The 14,514-nt window shown below is 48.4% G+C and overlaps 1 protein-coding gene across 1 annotated transcript in view; it reads left to right on the top strand.

Annotated features, from left to right (window-relative positions):
• LOC134367168 (G-protein coupled receptor 143-like) overlaps positions 1-14,514 on the top strand; it is a 363,716-nt gene that overhangs the window by 213,993 nt on the left and 135,209 nt on the right. The gene's annotated exons all lie outside the window — the stretch shown is intronic.

Below are 14,514 nucleotides of genomic sequence, written 5' to 3'. Positions count from 1 at the left end.
ACTAAAATGAACCAAACACAGACTGGCTGGCTCAGCCACACAGCTGACTCTCCGGGAATACCCCGCATCTCTTTCGAGTGGAAGATTAGAAAATGAGAAAAACCTTCATCTCAAAACTGGACGCGTCTCCACAAATCAGGGAAGCCTTACTCGAGACAAGCGCTCCCAGGCTCCCTTTCCACACACGAACGCTAAACAATGACTTTTTGGTTACAAGTCAAATGAGAGTCTGAAATTTATGTTTTTGCATAAAGCAACGAAATAAAACATCAGAGAATGACCCCACCCCACCCTCATTCCAATTCCTGAGCCCGGGGAGAGTTCTCTTCCGGCATCAAGACAGAAATAAACAGACAGCTCTTCTGATCTCCTCCAGGGCTCCTGCATCTGCATTATTGAAATAAACGACATGCACCCGTAATTGAGTAATTATTTCAGCATTCAAAGAATGCCAAACAATGAACCATTTCTTCCTCAGACCCAATCCGGCCCATTTCCGTTTTCCTTTTAGCACAATGTGAGAATTACCCAACGGTATCACTTCCTAGAACATTCTGTGGTTTACACAAGGTGGGCAAGACTTCTCTGGCAGTATTTATTTTTCTCATTTTAGACTTGATGATTGCAGCCTTCACAGATTTTCCTTTTCTAGAAGCTTCTCATGTATTGAAGGTGCATAGATCCCATTTTGTACCTTCCTTTTTAAAATAAGGTTCCCCTTTGGGGAGAGGAGTGGGGAAAGAAGGCACAACCTAATAGAGTGAAAAATCTTCAAACTCTGTCCATGCATGTTGGATTTACTCCTTAACAGGCATTTTAAAGAAAGTATTCTGAGGGCTGGACGGCTAGCTCAGGGGTTACAGTGCGGTGTTATCACACCAAGGTCAAGGGTTCAGGTCTCCATACCAGCGGGTAGCACAAAAAAAACAAAGTATTCTGCAAGTTTCCATCACCGCCTTTTAACAGCTTCGGAAGGGAATTTCCCAGCGGGTCGGGCAGGAAGAGAACAGAAGTATTTCCATCTCCTTTACCCAGAGCCTAAGTGGATTCTTTCCTGAGCTGTTTCTCCGTCTGAGATCGGATAGGAGGATGGGTCACAACGTCGTTCACACTTCGGTTGTCCGCAGGGCTGTGGTTTTAATGTGTAGGAAATAAAGAATGCAGAACTGCGCACTCAGTTAAGACTAGAGACTCCTTTCCCCGGCAGTGTTTTGTGTGTGCACGGGGTTTTCTGTCCACCATGGAAAGCCCCACTTGACTGTAAGAAAGACAGGCCTTATCCTCCCTACCAATTACACACACACACACACACACACACACACACACACACACACACACACACACACACACACACACACACACACACACACACACACACGACCTCCCGATTTACCGCAAAGCTAGGGCACCCTTTCATCCCCTACCAACTTCTCCTTCACAACTCCACTCACAAGTCTTTAAGGACACTCAGCAGATGCCTGTTCCAAGTCAAAAAGGGCTAATGGTGTAATAAAGAGGTCTCGGTCACCCCAAGTGCTGGCCTCTTGCTCTCTGCTTCAGCTCCTTTTAGGAAGACAAATGCAACGCCCCGCTCCGGTTATCTGAGGCAGAGTGGTCCGGGGGCGGTGGGTGGGCACGTGGATTAAGCTTGTTCAGGGAGGGTCTCCACTCTGTCTGCCTCGCATGCCCCGTCACACTTTCTCCTCCACTAATGTGCAGATGAAATTAGGAATACCCACAGATGTTGTCGTGACGATTACACGAGCTCGTATTTGATAAGTGCTTGGCCGAGAGCAAGCACGTAGGAGACTATCTTAGGTCGGGCTCCCTACAATGGGTGCTTCTAACAGAGGTGGGGGTTCTCGTAGAGTGACTGATCGTGTACGTGAGGCAGGACAGCGCAGGGGAGGAGCTGGCAAACCTACGATTTCGGGAGAAGTCTAGCCTCAGCCCGCTCCCATGGGGACCTCTCGAGTGTGAAGGGCACCAGTGTGTCCCAGCAAGACAAGGGGGCTGGGCTGTTATACTGCACAATCAATCCCTGGGGGTGGGTGTAGCCTCTCAGACATCTCTTGTCAGTGCAGGGTTATCCTCATTATCCTCTGGAAAAGGCAGCCTGACACAGCCAAGGGGGTTCGGGGGGGTGAGGGGGGCTGCAGCATCTGCTGCACAAATCAACAACGGTTGGATGACAGCATCTCTGCATGCCAAGGGGCCAGAGCTCAGAACTCAGGAATCTGAACACCTGAGCCTCAGTTTCCTCATCCAAACCATCTTCCCTTTGGTCTCACAAAGCCTCCTCTGAGTCCCAGCTTGAGGTTAGCACCCCGGCTTCATTTGTGGACAAGTCACAATTGTACTCTAATTGCACAGACTCCATCCTGTTCTCTGCAGCAGCCCAACACCCAGCTCAATGTCCACAACGCACATTTGCCACCAGTATGAACGTGTAGAGAAGATCTGTCAGCTTCAGGGACGCTCCCCTCTTTGGGCTCCTAATTGGATGCAGCGTTCCTGACCCCTGTTCATCTGATGCTTTTCTTACCTTGTCTTTCCTTCTGTGAGTCCTTTGACGTGTGGTGGACGTGTTTCTCCCTCTCTTCTCACCCCTCTCCACAGAGGTTGGTTTCACTCCAATGTGCTCCAGCCCCATTCAGGATTTGGGATAGATCTGTGCCCCGATCTGTGACATCCTGAAACAACAAGGTGCCCGAGAGGGTGGGAATGCCGCTTCACAATGGCCATGTTGGGTGGTAAGGTGACTACTCAGTGGGCAGGAAGGAATGGAAAAGACAGCAGTGGCTGCCTCATTGGCGATAACTCATGCCAATCAGAACGGAAGGTGTCAGAGCAGGGACATCCAGCCCTTGGGATATACCCTGGCACATGCAACATCACAACGTATTTGCTTTTTTGACTTTCCCTTGGACGCTTAATTGTTCATGTGTAACTAAAAGAACTCAAGTGGTGGAATTTCTAGCACAGATCATGCAGGTAGGGGTAGATGGTACTTGGGGAGCAAGGAAGTTTCTGTGTTGTAGTGGGAGGTGAGGAGGAAAGATTCCTTGGATAGTCTCCTGGCAGCCTCACATTTTTCCATCTTGTTTTTCTTGGGGTTTTTTTGGTGGCGGGCGGGGAAGAGGGATCGAACCCTAGACCTTGCTGTACAGTCTTCTTTACTAAAACAACTTTTCCCCTTCTAAAAGTAATATTACCATTTTGCAAAGGCTCTGGAAAGTAAATAGCTTTTGCACAATCCCACCGAAGGAACGCAAACTACAATGAGCATTTTGGGACATTTTCTTCGAGTCTCTTCCCCTATGTATCTGCATTTGGATCACTGTTAGACTTTTTCCTAGACCTTTTTGTATCACTTGAACAGTGTTTGAAATCCACTCTGATACTTGCTGGCATTTCCTGGCATAACGCCTTACCGCCAGGGCCTGGAGCACTGCAGGAGCTGGGGGATCTGGAGCAAGACACAGCTTCAACTCTGGGCCTTCAGTGTCACCAGCTATGAGACGTGAGGGGAACAGAAGTTACCATACAGGTTTAATGTTTTAGGAGCTGACCTGGCTTCCTCCCGAGCAACGGCCTACTTGGATTTCTGCTCCAGCTGTCAAACTCTGGGATCCCACAGACTGAATGCAAGAGCTCAGGGAAGGTCGAGGGGTCCCCGCCCAGAGTGGGAAACCCGGGCCCGCCCTTCTGGGGCTCTCCGGGCAGGGACGCGACGTGGCCACCTGCCCAGATCCTCGCTTCCAGGTGCGTCCTCCCGCCCCCCCCAAGAGGGCCGGCTGCGCGTTCCTCCTGCAGCTACCGAGCTTCCTCGGCCTCCCCTCAGGGACTTTACCCACCTTCCCAGGACCAGCTTGGGGGATCGGGAACCCCAGGGCTGAGTCCCCGACCTCCACGTGCGCAGAGGGGAAGACCCCAAACATCCCCGGCCCGGGAAGGGGTCAAGCGAGGTGACTGCTCTCCCCGCCGGGAATTGTTTCGGTCCCAGGAATCAGCCCGGGTGGGGCGCCGTCCTCCCCGCCCTCCTTCCTGTCCGCGGTGGCCCGGGGGCGGGCGGCCACGGTGGCGCCCATCCTGGCCCGCGTGCGGTTTCCCGAGGCCGGTGGAGGGGGTGCAGCGGGAGGGAAGCGGGAGGAGCGCGCGGAGGAGGAGGCCGCGGGAGGAGGAGCAGCGGCGCGGGAGGGATGAGGGTGAGGTCGGGCAGCGGGGAGCAGAGGAGGAGCCCCCGAGGGAGGCTGGAGGAGGGGCGGCTGAGGGCGGAGGGGTCAGGAGGAGGCGGAGCAAGGGCGGGGGAAGGAGCGGGAGGTGGCGGGAGGAGGAGGAGCGGCTGACGGGGCGGAGCGGCGGGGCGGGGCGGAGGTGGAGCCTGCGTGCGCCCGGCCCCGTCCACCCGGCCGGGCGGAACGAAGATGTCCGGTCACTCCGCGGGAATGGAGTGGCCGGCGGCACCGGGGGCAGTGGCGGTGGCTCGGAGGCTGTGACTCGGCGTGCGGCGGTGACCCGGACGACCCGGGCGGAGCGGGCGGCGCGGACAGCGGCGCTCCAGGCCGGGCGAGAGCCGGTGCGCGGGCGGCCGGCGGAGGATGCGCCAGGCGCGGTGGGCGGCTCCGGGCGGCCACCCCCGCGCCCCGGGCGACCGGCCTTAGTGCTGGCGGAGGAGGCGGCGAGCGCGGGGCGGTCTGGCCGCGGCGGGGCCCGCACCGTTATGCCGTGGCTGAGCGGCGGCCGGCGGCGACGGCGGGGACAGCCGCGGGAAGCCCCGGGGGAGCCGCCGCCGGCCGCGCAGCCCCAGCGGGAGCCCCCGCCTCCGCCGGCGCCTCCCGCCGCGCCCCCCACGCTCCCCGCGCCCTCTGCGCCGCCGCCGCGAGCCCGGGAGAGCGCCGAGCTGCCGCTGCCCGCCGGCTGGGAGGAGGCGCGCGACTATGACGGCCGCGTCTTCTACATCGACCACGACACGCGCCAGAAGTCGTGGATCGACCCCCGTGACCGGTAAGGGGGCCGGCGGGGGGCGCGGTACCCGGCGCGGACGCCTGCACCGGGACCGTCGGCCGGCGACGCCGCGGATGCGCTGGCGACACGCCCCGGCCAGCGAGGGGCCGCCAGGAACCCTGGGGCAAGGATCGGGACGCCCCCATTACCGGGGCCAGGGCCAAGATTGGGGCACCCTTCCTCACCTGGCCCGGTTCGACGATCGGGGCGCCTCCGTCCCCGGGCCCGGACTCACCTGGAGTCCCCATCCCTTGGGCCCAGGGAGAGGATCGAGGACACCAGGAGGCCTGCGGGTGTGGGCGAAGATCTTGCTTGCCCGGGTCCCAGGCGAGGATGTGATCGCCCCCCTCCCCCAACTTCCAATATTCTTAGTCCCTGGGCTCTGGGTGAGGATCACGGTTCCCCTTCTGCGGGCCTCGAGTCTCTGGAGCGCAGAGCCCTGGCCTCCTCCTGGTACCCCGCCGCGGGGCGGACACACTGACTCGGTTCCCTCACGTCACCTACTGTCCGGCGCCTGGGAGCTGGGCGCCTGGAATTTCCTCTCCCGAAGCTGACAGATGGGCCACTTTTTCTTTTTCTGCGGCGGCCTCGCCCCTGTCTGCCCCGGGACTCTGCGGCCCACCGCCCCGGCTCTGGCCCAGAAGGCGTCCCGGCTCCCCGGTGGCGAGATGAGCTGTCACTTTGGATCACAAACGTGCGCCCCGCTTCGGGGCGCGGGTTCCTTGTCCGGCCGACTCAGCCCGGTTTCCTTCCAAAGCCTGGTGCCAGACGGGCAGTTTAGGGGGTCTCAGCCCTTTTGGAGTTGGGAGAGCCTGTTCCCAAACTCTGTTGGTTGCTCTTTAGCGCCTTAAGAATCAAGTGAGTTAAAATTTTGTTTGAAAAAACACTTGTGTAGGGCGGCCAGAATGGAATATGATTAGTCCCATATGCTTTTGGAGTAAACGAAAAACAGTTGTATTTTAAGTTTCCTTTTTGTGCGACCTATGTGTGGGGCACGTTGTTGTCTTATTCATGTAAATAAATACGATCAAAGTAAAAAAACTGATTCTTCTAAAAGCACTACCAGATTTCATTTAATGAATTTCACGAGATGAAGCTTTTTCTTAACTTTCTGCTCTCCTGTCTATGGATTTCAGTGGTGCAACTGCTATTAGAGAGTTGTATTTTTGTGGAATTGGGAGTTCTGTTGAAACCAAGTGTTTCCACTGGTTATCTGATATCTTGTCCTCCCTAGAGCAATTTCTCTCTCCCGGGGCCTGAGTGCCAAAAAGGAAATACTGCAGGCTTCCCAGTGATTTCAAGATTTGAAGAGGTGCAGTGGGGTGACATTGTGCCTGCTTCCTCTACCTGCACTGGAAAGGCAGCGTGCATGGCATTGGCATTTGAAAAGGAACTCTTGAGGAGGGACGCTGTGGAATCCTTTGAAGGTTTATCTGGGTTCAGATAGGGAAAAAACGAAAGAAAACAAAAGCATTGTGATTCCCTACCATTTTCTCTAAACATTGCAAACCTTTGGACTCAGAAACTAATATAAATCTTAGCACAGTTTTATGGGTTAAAAAGATGCTTAGTTATTTTGAAAATCAGGTGAGATCATATTAGAATTTTAACTGAAGGCTAAAATTTAAATTTTAACCTGCTGGTTGATCAAGCCTTGGATGGTTCTAGAATTGGTTGAAATGCTTGGAATGTGGTGCCATTTTGTACCGTATGTCTCTTAAAAACCCAAACGACTGGAAAATGAACCAGTTAAAATTATTGTTTTGCCTCGAAAAGGCAGAGCCCCGTTTTATGAGGGTAACGTAAAACAGTTGTGGTTATAGTGAAGTGGGGATCCATGATGAAAGATCTAAATGGAAGAATTTTCATTTTAATGGTGTAACCTGCAACATAGGTGAGCAGACTCTACAGAAACCAGTTTGTAGAGTCTTCATTTCCATGTATTTCATCTACATTTCATATGCTTTTCCCCCCCAGAAATCAGTTTGTTACTGAATAACATTTTTCACTCTTTTCAGACATAACTTTGTTATAGGTTTTCAAAAGGTCCTGCTTCTAGTGCTAAAAGTGTCGACTGAGTGAACAAAAGTGGATATTTTACATTTTTTGTAAAGTAAAAACATGTGTGTACTTTTCTGAGACACTGTTTTTATAGTGAGAGAAAATTCAGCAGGGGACAGCTTGAACTTCAGCTCCCATAATACCTTGCCTGAAATATGTATGGAATGTTCAGCAAGCCACAGACATGTAAGTGGAGGGCCAAAGGCTGGAATAGTCTTTCTCCATCCCCTTTCAAAACAGAATGTTGCCGATATTTACAGGTGACCGGCTAGCCTTTAAAGTTGTAATTAACTTTTATTGTGTGGAAAGAACTGTATGTCAGAGTGCAACGTTTTCTCCATGTGCATCTGACAGTCAAAACCCTTTTTGTGTCACATTTGATTTGAATATGTTATTTGGGAAATAAGGACTTTTACCCAACAGCTTCCAAATAGAGAACCGACAGGAGAGGGGCAAATGAACAATCAATTTTTCAAGAAACTGAAATTATGAAGGAATAAATTAATGTAGTAGGTTAGGCAAAAATTGTTTTTGACTTTAAACATCATTTTCTGTATAATTTATTACAAACTGTAATAGCATAACACACGCTGCTGCATGCAGAGTAACTGAAGGCCAAGGGTTGTAAACAAAATCTCTTCTAGGGTTTTACAGTAATTCCATTCAGTGTTATGTTTAACAAGAACGGATACTGCCAGCTCAGGGCACATTGGTGAATTGCTGTAACTCTACTTTTTAAAGGGACAACAAAGAAGATGCAGGCCTCCGGAAACATCTTTACAGATGTGGCTACAGATGTGTTAAAAAAAAATCTCAGTATTTTAAAAACAGAATTTTGTAGTTTGACTATGAACCTACCTTAGGTTTAAATTCACTATTTCTGTAGATTGACACTGTGCATATAATTTTCATTGTTTACTGTGACTGATACCTGAAAACTTTCTTAAAAAACAGAAAGCTGACTTACCATTTTTATGGCTGGTAGTTTCCTTGCATGAGTCTTGTGTGTTTTCCATTAGTGACACACATGTATTCTGCATATGTTAACTCAGAGTACAGGGACCACCATATAAAAAGGTATTTGCCATTTGGGCAGAAAGTGTAGGAAGAACATTTTTGCCTCCTTTGTAAAGTTTCACTGGCTTCGACAGTCTTGTATATGTGTGCTTCCAGAGGGCTGTTTTGATATTAATCCTATAGATGGACCGAGTGGCTGAAACTTAATGTTCTGTTTCCTGTAGTTCGGTTGGAGTTGTACGGTACTGGACGTGCCAGCCACGAGCAGCTTAAGAATGGTGGACGGTATCACATTTGAGATCAATAATCGTGACGATGGTGGAAGACCAAGATTATGTCATGGTATGAGCTTTTGGGGACCCATTTGTACACTAGATGGGATTTGACCTGCACTGCATGGAGAAATTCAGTGGTATATTAAAAGTCCTCTGAACAGGGTTTTGCTTAGAGGAGAAAAGAGTGTATACGTCTGGAATCTGCCAGGCTGGAACCTCACATAACAGAGCCAGATAACATCATTACCCCCTTCTTGAAACCTTTATTCAATTAATAAGTAGGTTTACTATATTTACTCCACAGAGCCTATTTCTGGATTATATAAACTGTCCTGGTTGAACTTTGTGATAAAAAAGCAACGATTTCTCCATTTTTCATTTTTTAAGATTATAGACAGTGTTTATATGAACATGGGAAAGTGTCTTGCTTTTAAGGCCATAAGGGGTCAGCCCCTGGAAGAATCTTCTCTTGCTTCCATTGAGATCAGCAACAACTACTTCTTGGTCTAATGTCTTTCTTTTCCTTTCCTTCCTTTTTTTTTTTTTTTTTTTGTTTTTTGTTTTTTGTTTTTTGTTTTTAAGAAAAGTGAAGTAGAAAAGTCATTCATTTCCAAAAATAGCTTGCGGATGTTTGGAAACCTCCAGGTTTCCTTCTCTGTCCTTCACTCTGATTTAGGAAGTGGAATTAACATGTATCACTGTCTGTGGTAGGTTCTACTTCAGGAGCCCATAGGTCAAATGACATGTTCAAGGTCACCTGGTGAGTTGGGGGGGGGGCTTCTTGACTTCTAGCCCAGGTCCTTTTGCTAATGTTGGCTGCTTTTCCAAAAACTTCTGTGAAATTAATCTGGTGGAATAAAAGCAAAGTTAAATTTTACTGAGTTCAGCTATCCCCGCTTAAATCTAATAAAGTGAAGAAATATTTATGAAGATTCTTGGCCTTCTGTTTGCTGGGACGGTATATGGAGACCAAGTTTGTCTGCGAGATGGGAGACAGACATATAAAGTGAAGGCAAGAATGGTGGCCAGGTATCCCAGGATTAATTCAGTTCCTCAGGTGGCGATCCCTTCTGAGACAAGGAGAGAGGGCTCCCTTGAGCCTGGGGCAGTCTTTGTCCTTGTCTATCCACCTCCTGGGGTGAGAGTGTCTAGTGCTTTCACAGCGCTGGCTGAGGTAAGGGGCAACGTGAGAAAAGTGCTGGAGATGAGGAAGTGCTGGGCATGTTCAGAATAAGTGAGAGAATCAGTCAACTTGACTGGGCCTGAGTTTTCATGTAAGGAAGGTAGGATTCGGTAAGACCACACATAGCTTAGAACCCCACAGCTTTGGCATTAGAAAAGCTAGAATCATCTTGTTCAAACTCCTTTTTTTGCATTGAGAGCCACAGGCAAGGGAAGTGTTCTGCCTCTAGTTAGAAGGGCAGGGACTTGGCCCCCTTCTGACCCCCAGTCCAGTGCTTTTTCCAATACACCACCAGCTGCCTGAGTCCCACCCATTTTTAAGCATCCTGCCTCTATTCAATCGTTTGTTTGTTCATGCCTCCATTCATTCATTCACCAACCAACCGTGTGCTTGTTGCATAGCCTGTCGGCCCCAGGCGTTCTTCCAGGGTTTGGACCTCCATTGGGAGCAGCAGCAGAGAGGTCCCTGCCTCGGTAGGGCTTCCACTGGCTTGTGTCCTTCTCCACGAGGCCGTTCCATTCTGCTCCTGTGCATGGGCTTCTCTCCACAGGGAACCCTTGGCTGTAACTGTGGGGGACATATGCTGAGTGCTCTAGGCATTTGCGTGGATGCTGTCATTGAAAGCCCACAATGGCTGCACCAGGTGTAGGTGGACACGTGATGAAACTGAGGCCAAGGGAGGTTGACTTAGTGGCCGTGCTTCCTGTAGCCAATGAGGGGCAACATCTGGTCCATTCCAGAGTTGCGGCCTGATCTACACCTGTCCTTGACCCTACCTCGACTAGGTCACTGTGTGTCCCTTGCACTGTGTTATACCAACTGGTTATTTTTTCTTGCGTTCATTGTTGTTTGATATTTATTCCCTCTGTGGTATAATGGGCCTTCAAAGATGTCCACATCTTGGTCCCCAAAACCTGTTAATAAGTTACCTTCCATGGCAGAAGAGACTTTGCCATGTGATTACGTTCAGAATCTTGAGATAGGGAGATGATCCTGGATTATCTGGGTGGGCCCACTGTAATCAAAGGGTCCTTACTAGAGGGAAGTAGGAGGGTGAGGGTGAGAATGATAGACATGTGACAAGGGAAGCAGAGGTTGGAATTATATCACCATGAGCCAAGGAATGCAGGTGGCCTCTCGACACTGGAAAAGGCAAGGAAACAAATTTTCCTCTAGAGCCTGCAGATGGAATGTGGCCCTGTGACACCTTGATTTTAGCTGAGTGAAACTGATTTTGGACTTCTGACCTCTGGAACTGTAAGATAATAAATTTGTGTTTTTTATTATTATTATTATTATTTTTTGCATTCATCTTTTATTTTTTATTTTTTATTTTTATTTTTTTTTAAATTTTTATTTTGTCAATATACATTGTGGCTGATTATTGCTCCCCATCACCAAAATCTCCCTCCCTCCTCCCTCCCCCCCTCCCCCCCAAAATGTCTTTTCTGTTTGCTTGTCGTTTCAACTTCAAGTAATTGTGGTTGTTATATCTTCTTCCCTCACCCCAGGTTTGTGTGTGTTTGTGTGTGTGTGTGTGTGTGTGAATTTATATATTAATTTTTAGCTCCCACCAATAAGCGAGAACATGTTGTATTTCTCTTTCTGTGCCTGACTTGTTTCACTTAATATAATTCTCTCAAGGTCCATCCATGTTGTTGCAAATGGCAGTATTTCATTCGTTTTTATAGCTGAGTAGTATTCCATTGTGTAGATGTACCACATTTTCCGTATCCACTCATCTGATGGTGGACATTTGGGCTGGTTCCAACTCTTGGCTATTGTAAAGAGTGCTGCGATGAACATTAGGGAACAGGTATACCTTCGACTTGATGATTTCCATTCCTCTGGGTATATTCCCAACAGTGGGATAGCTGGTTCGTATGGTAGATCTATCTGCAATTGTTTGAGGAACCTCCATACCATTTTCCATAGAGGCTGCACCATTTTGCAGTCCCACCAACAATGTATGAGAGTTCCTTTTTCTCCGCAACCTCGCCAGCATTTATCGTTCAGGGTCTTTTGGATTTTAGCCATCCTAACTGGGGTTAGATGGTATCTCGGTGTGGTTTTGATTTGCATTTCCTAGATGCTGAGTGATGTTGAGCATTTTTTCGTACGTCTGTTCGCCATTTGTATATCTTCCTTAGAGAAATGCCTAATAGTCCTTATTTTTAAATGTTTTAAAGTTAAAGTAGTTAAACTTTTTTCTAACTGTCTTTAACATAGGTGGTTTGTCATATATTCTACTAGAGCTACTCTCAGTGACCACGGCCCCTGAAATATGATGTACATTTTATGAGCAGCCACTGAGGTTATTCAACTTGACATTCTACTTTCTAGCAGCAATATAAGGATACTTCAAAAGTTCATGGAAAGATTCATACAAACTTTAATTCTATTTTCCCATGAACTTTTTGAAGTACACTTGTACACAGAGGGCATAATCAATAGCGTTTTTAAGATGAAGTTTACAAACTGTGATAGGCCAAGAAATTTTAAAAGACTAGAAATAATCACACATCTGGTAAGCTATTAAGTGGCTTTAGAGCGATGGTTCTCAATTGGGAGCAATTTTGCCCCCACCCCCCACCCCCAGGGGACATTTGGTAATGTCTGAAGACATTTTTGGTTGTCACAATTGGGAAGGGGAGGTGCTCCTGGCATCTGGTGGGTGGAGGCCAGGGATGCTGCTAAACATCCTACAGTGCATAGGACAGTTCCCACCACAGAGAACGATCCAGCCCCAAATGTCCATCGTGCTAAGGTTGAGAACCCCTACTTTAGAGTAATTATGTGTTAACTAAAAATGCTTCCATAAAACAGATGTAATTAATGAAAAAGATTAAAATAAAAACTTGGAAGCAACCACAGTAGCGTTCGGTACGTAGATGATAGGATAAAAAAGTAAACACTATATAGAAGAAAAAGCATATTATCTTATGGCAGGTTATTGTCTACCAAAGCATGGAAAAGTCCCCCTGCATATCCATCTGTATATCTGTATCTATATCTACATATTTACATATATGTATATTTTAACATCCCCAGCAGAAAGAAGTAGATGGCCCTACTGTTCCCCATGATCTAGTCCAATCATCAACAGCCTGCCCAGGCAGACACCTCTGTACTTCTGAATAGCTTGTCCAACAGATGTGACACTTATCCTCTTGTTCAGTCCTGGATGTGGAACCCTTTCTGCAAGTGAGCATCTTCCACGTGCTGAAGAGTCATCATTCAATCATCCACCAGACGAGGAGATGAGGTCCCTCCACTCTTCCCCGCCACCCTACCCTTCCCTCCTTTCATCGCCTCTGTGGCTCCCACTGAGGCCTCTCTGAAGCCTTCCTGGCTTAACTGCACAACTCAAGACTAGAAGAGCCTGAGCCCCGCTGAGTACAGAAAGAGCCTCATACTTGCAAAGAGAAACGAGAGGCCAAGTCCCATTCACCAGGAATTGGAACACGGGTCACGTACGGCCCCATGTGTTAACATGTGGTGACGAAGATGGCCACATTGCCCGGGCAGTGCTCACTAATCCCCCTCTAGCAGAGACGTAGCTGTGCTTTGGTATACCAGAGATGGATTGAAAATAAAACATTTTCATCTTCATGTGAGCGGTTGTTACAATTGTAAACATGATGCGTAAGAAAATTCCTCATTTACCTCATTCACCATTCTTTTCTTATTGCAACTATCTTTCATCTGTCTGTAATCTTTGCTCCCATTTCCCCTAAAAGTGACACTGGCTAAATGTGAACGTCACATTTCTATACTCATAAAAGGGCAGATAATTCCTCAAGTACAGGTCATGAATTTCTCCCCTAGAGTACAGGGACTCTTCTCTTTCCACAGACCAGGAAAACAGCTCTTGTGATTCCTCAGAGCAACACACTCCTTGCTTTGGCACAAACTGTGTAAATAGCTGCTTCTGTACTATTACGGGTCTGACTGAAAGCACACAGGTACTATTGACACCGCGTGGTGCCTCTTCAGATGCTCCAAACACAGCTTCTAGGAGAGGGCGTGGTGGGCAAGCCTAAGGGTCTTCCCTAACCACTTGACGACAGTTAGTGCTTCCCCCTTGACTACAGTAATGGGTTTCAGTGAAATTAGTCAGCTGTCTCTTAGCAGCTGTGCCTGCAACCACACAATAGATAGTGGATGCTGTGACATTTATCACTTTAGTTTTTAAGTTTCAACATTTGCTTAAAGGAATTCAGGGACTGAATACATTTTTTAAAGGCTGCTGATTACATTACTTTAAAAGAAACCCAACCCTACTTAAAAAAATTTAAAAAACTTGTTATTTATAAGGCAATATTTAGGCCTGAAAGCACCTACCTGTTAAGGTACAGGACTTATATTAAGGCAACAAACAGTGAACACAAACTTGCTATGGTGTCTAAAATACAAAATCAATTTTTGCTTCGGGGGAGGTAAAAATGTTTGAACAGCAAGCTAAATTAGAGGCCATGGCTTATGCTTATCTTATAAAGCCTTTGATGGAGATACGTTAACGATATTTTAAAAGTTACTTAACATTGGGAAGAGGATTTAGCAGTTGAAGGGAAGCACCTTAGAAATAAAAAACAAACGGCAGGGAGAAGCAAGCAGTTTCGTCTGGTGCAGACATGATCGTGGTGAGGCAATCGGCAACGAGACCAGGGCAAGTCCCATTGATGAGCGTCACGAATACTCTGGAAGATGGCACGCACAGTAAACATCATCACATGCACACGGAAACCGGCCATGGGCACCCGACTACCACAGGATGCTGAATGCCATGCAGATCGCGGAGCGAGGATGCTGAGCAGATGGCATTGGCCACGTGCCGGTGCAAGGGCTATGCTGGCCTCCACCCCTGCTGCATCTTGAGGTCCAGCAGGGCTCCATCTCCGAGGCTCACTGCTCCTCCCTGCCTGGGGCTTCCAACCATTCACGCGCAGGCCTCTGGCCCTCAGTGCCCTC

The sequence above is a fragment of the Cynocephalus volans genome, chromosome X (assembly GCF_027409185.1).
Source record: "Cynocephalus volans isolate mCynVol1 chromosome X, mCynVol1.pri, whole genome shotgun sequence".
In the NCBI taxonomy this organism is placed as follows: Eukaryota; Metazoa; Chordata; class Mammalia; order Dermoptera; family Cynocephalidae; genus Cynocephalus; species Cynocephalus volans.
The sequence above is the reverse complement of the archived record's forward strand: the minus strand, read 5'-3'. Positions and strand labels throughout refer to the sequence as shown.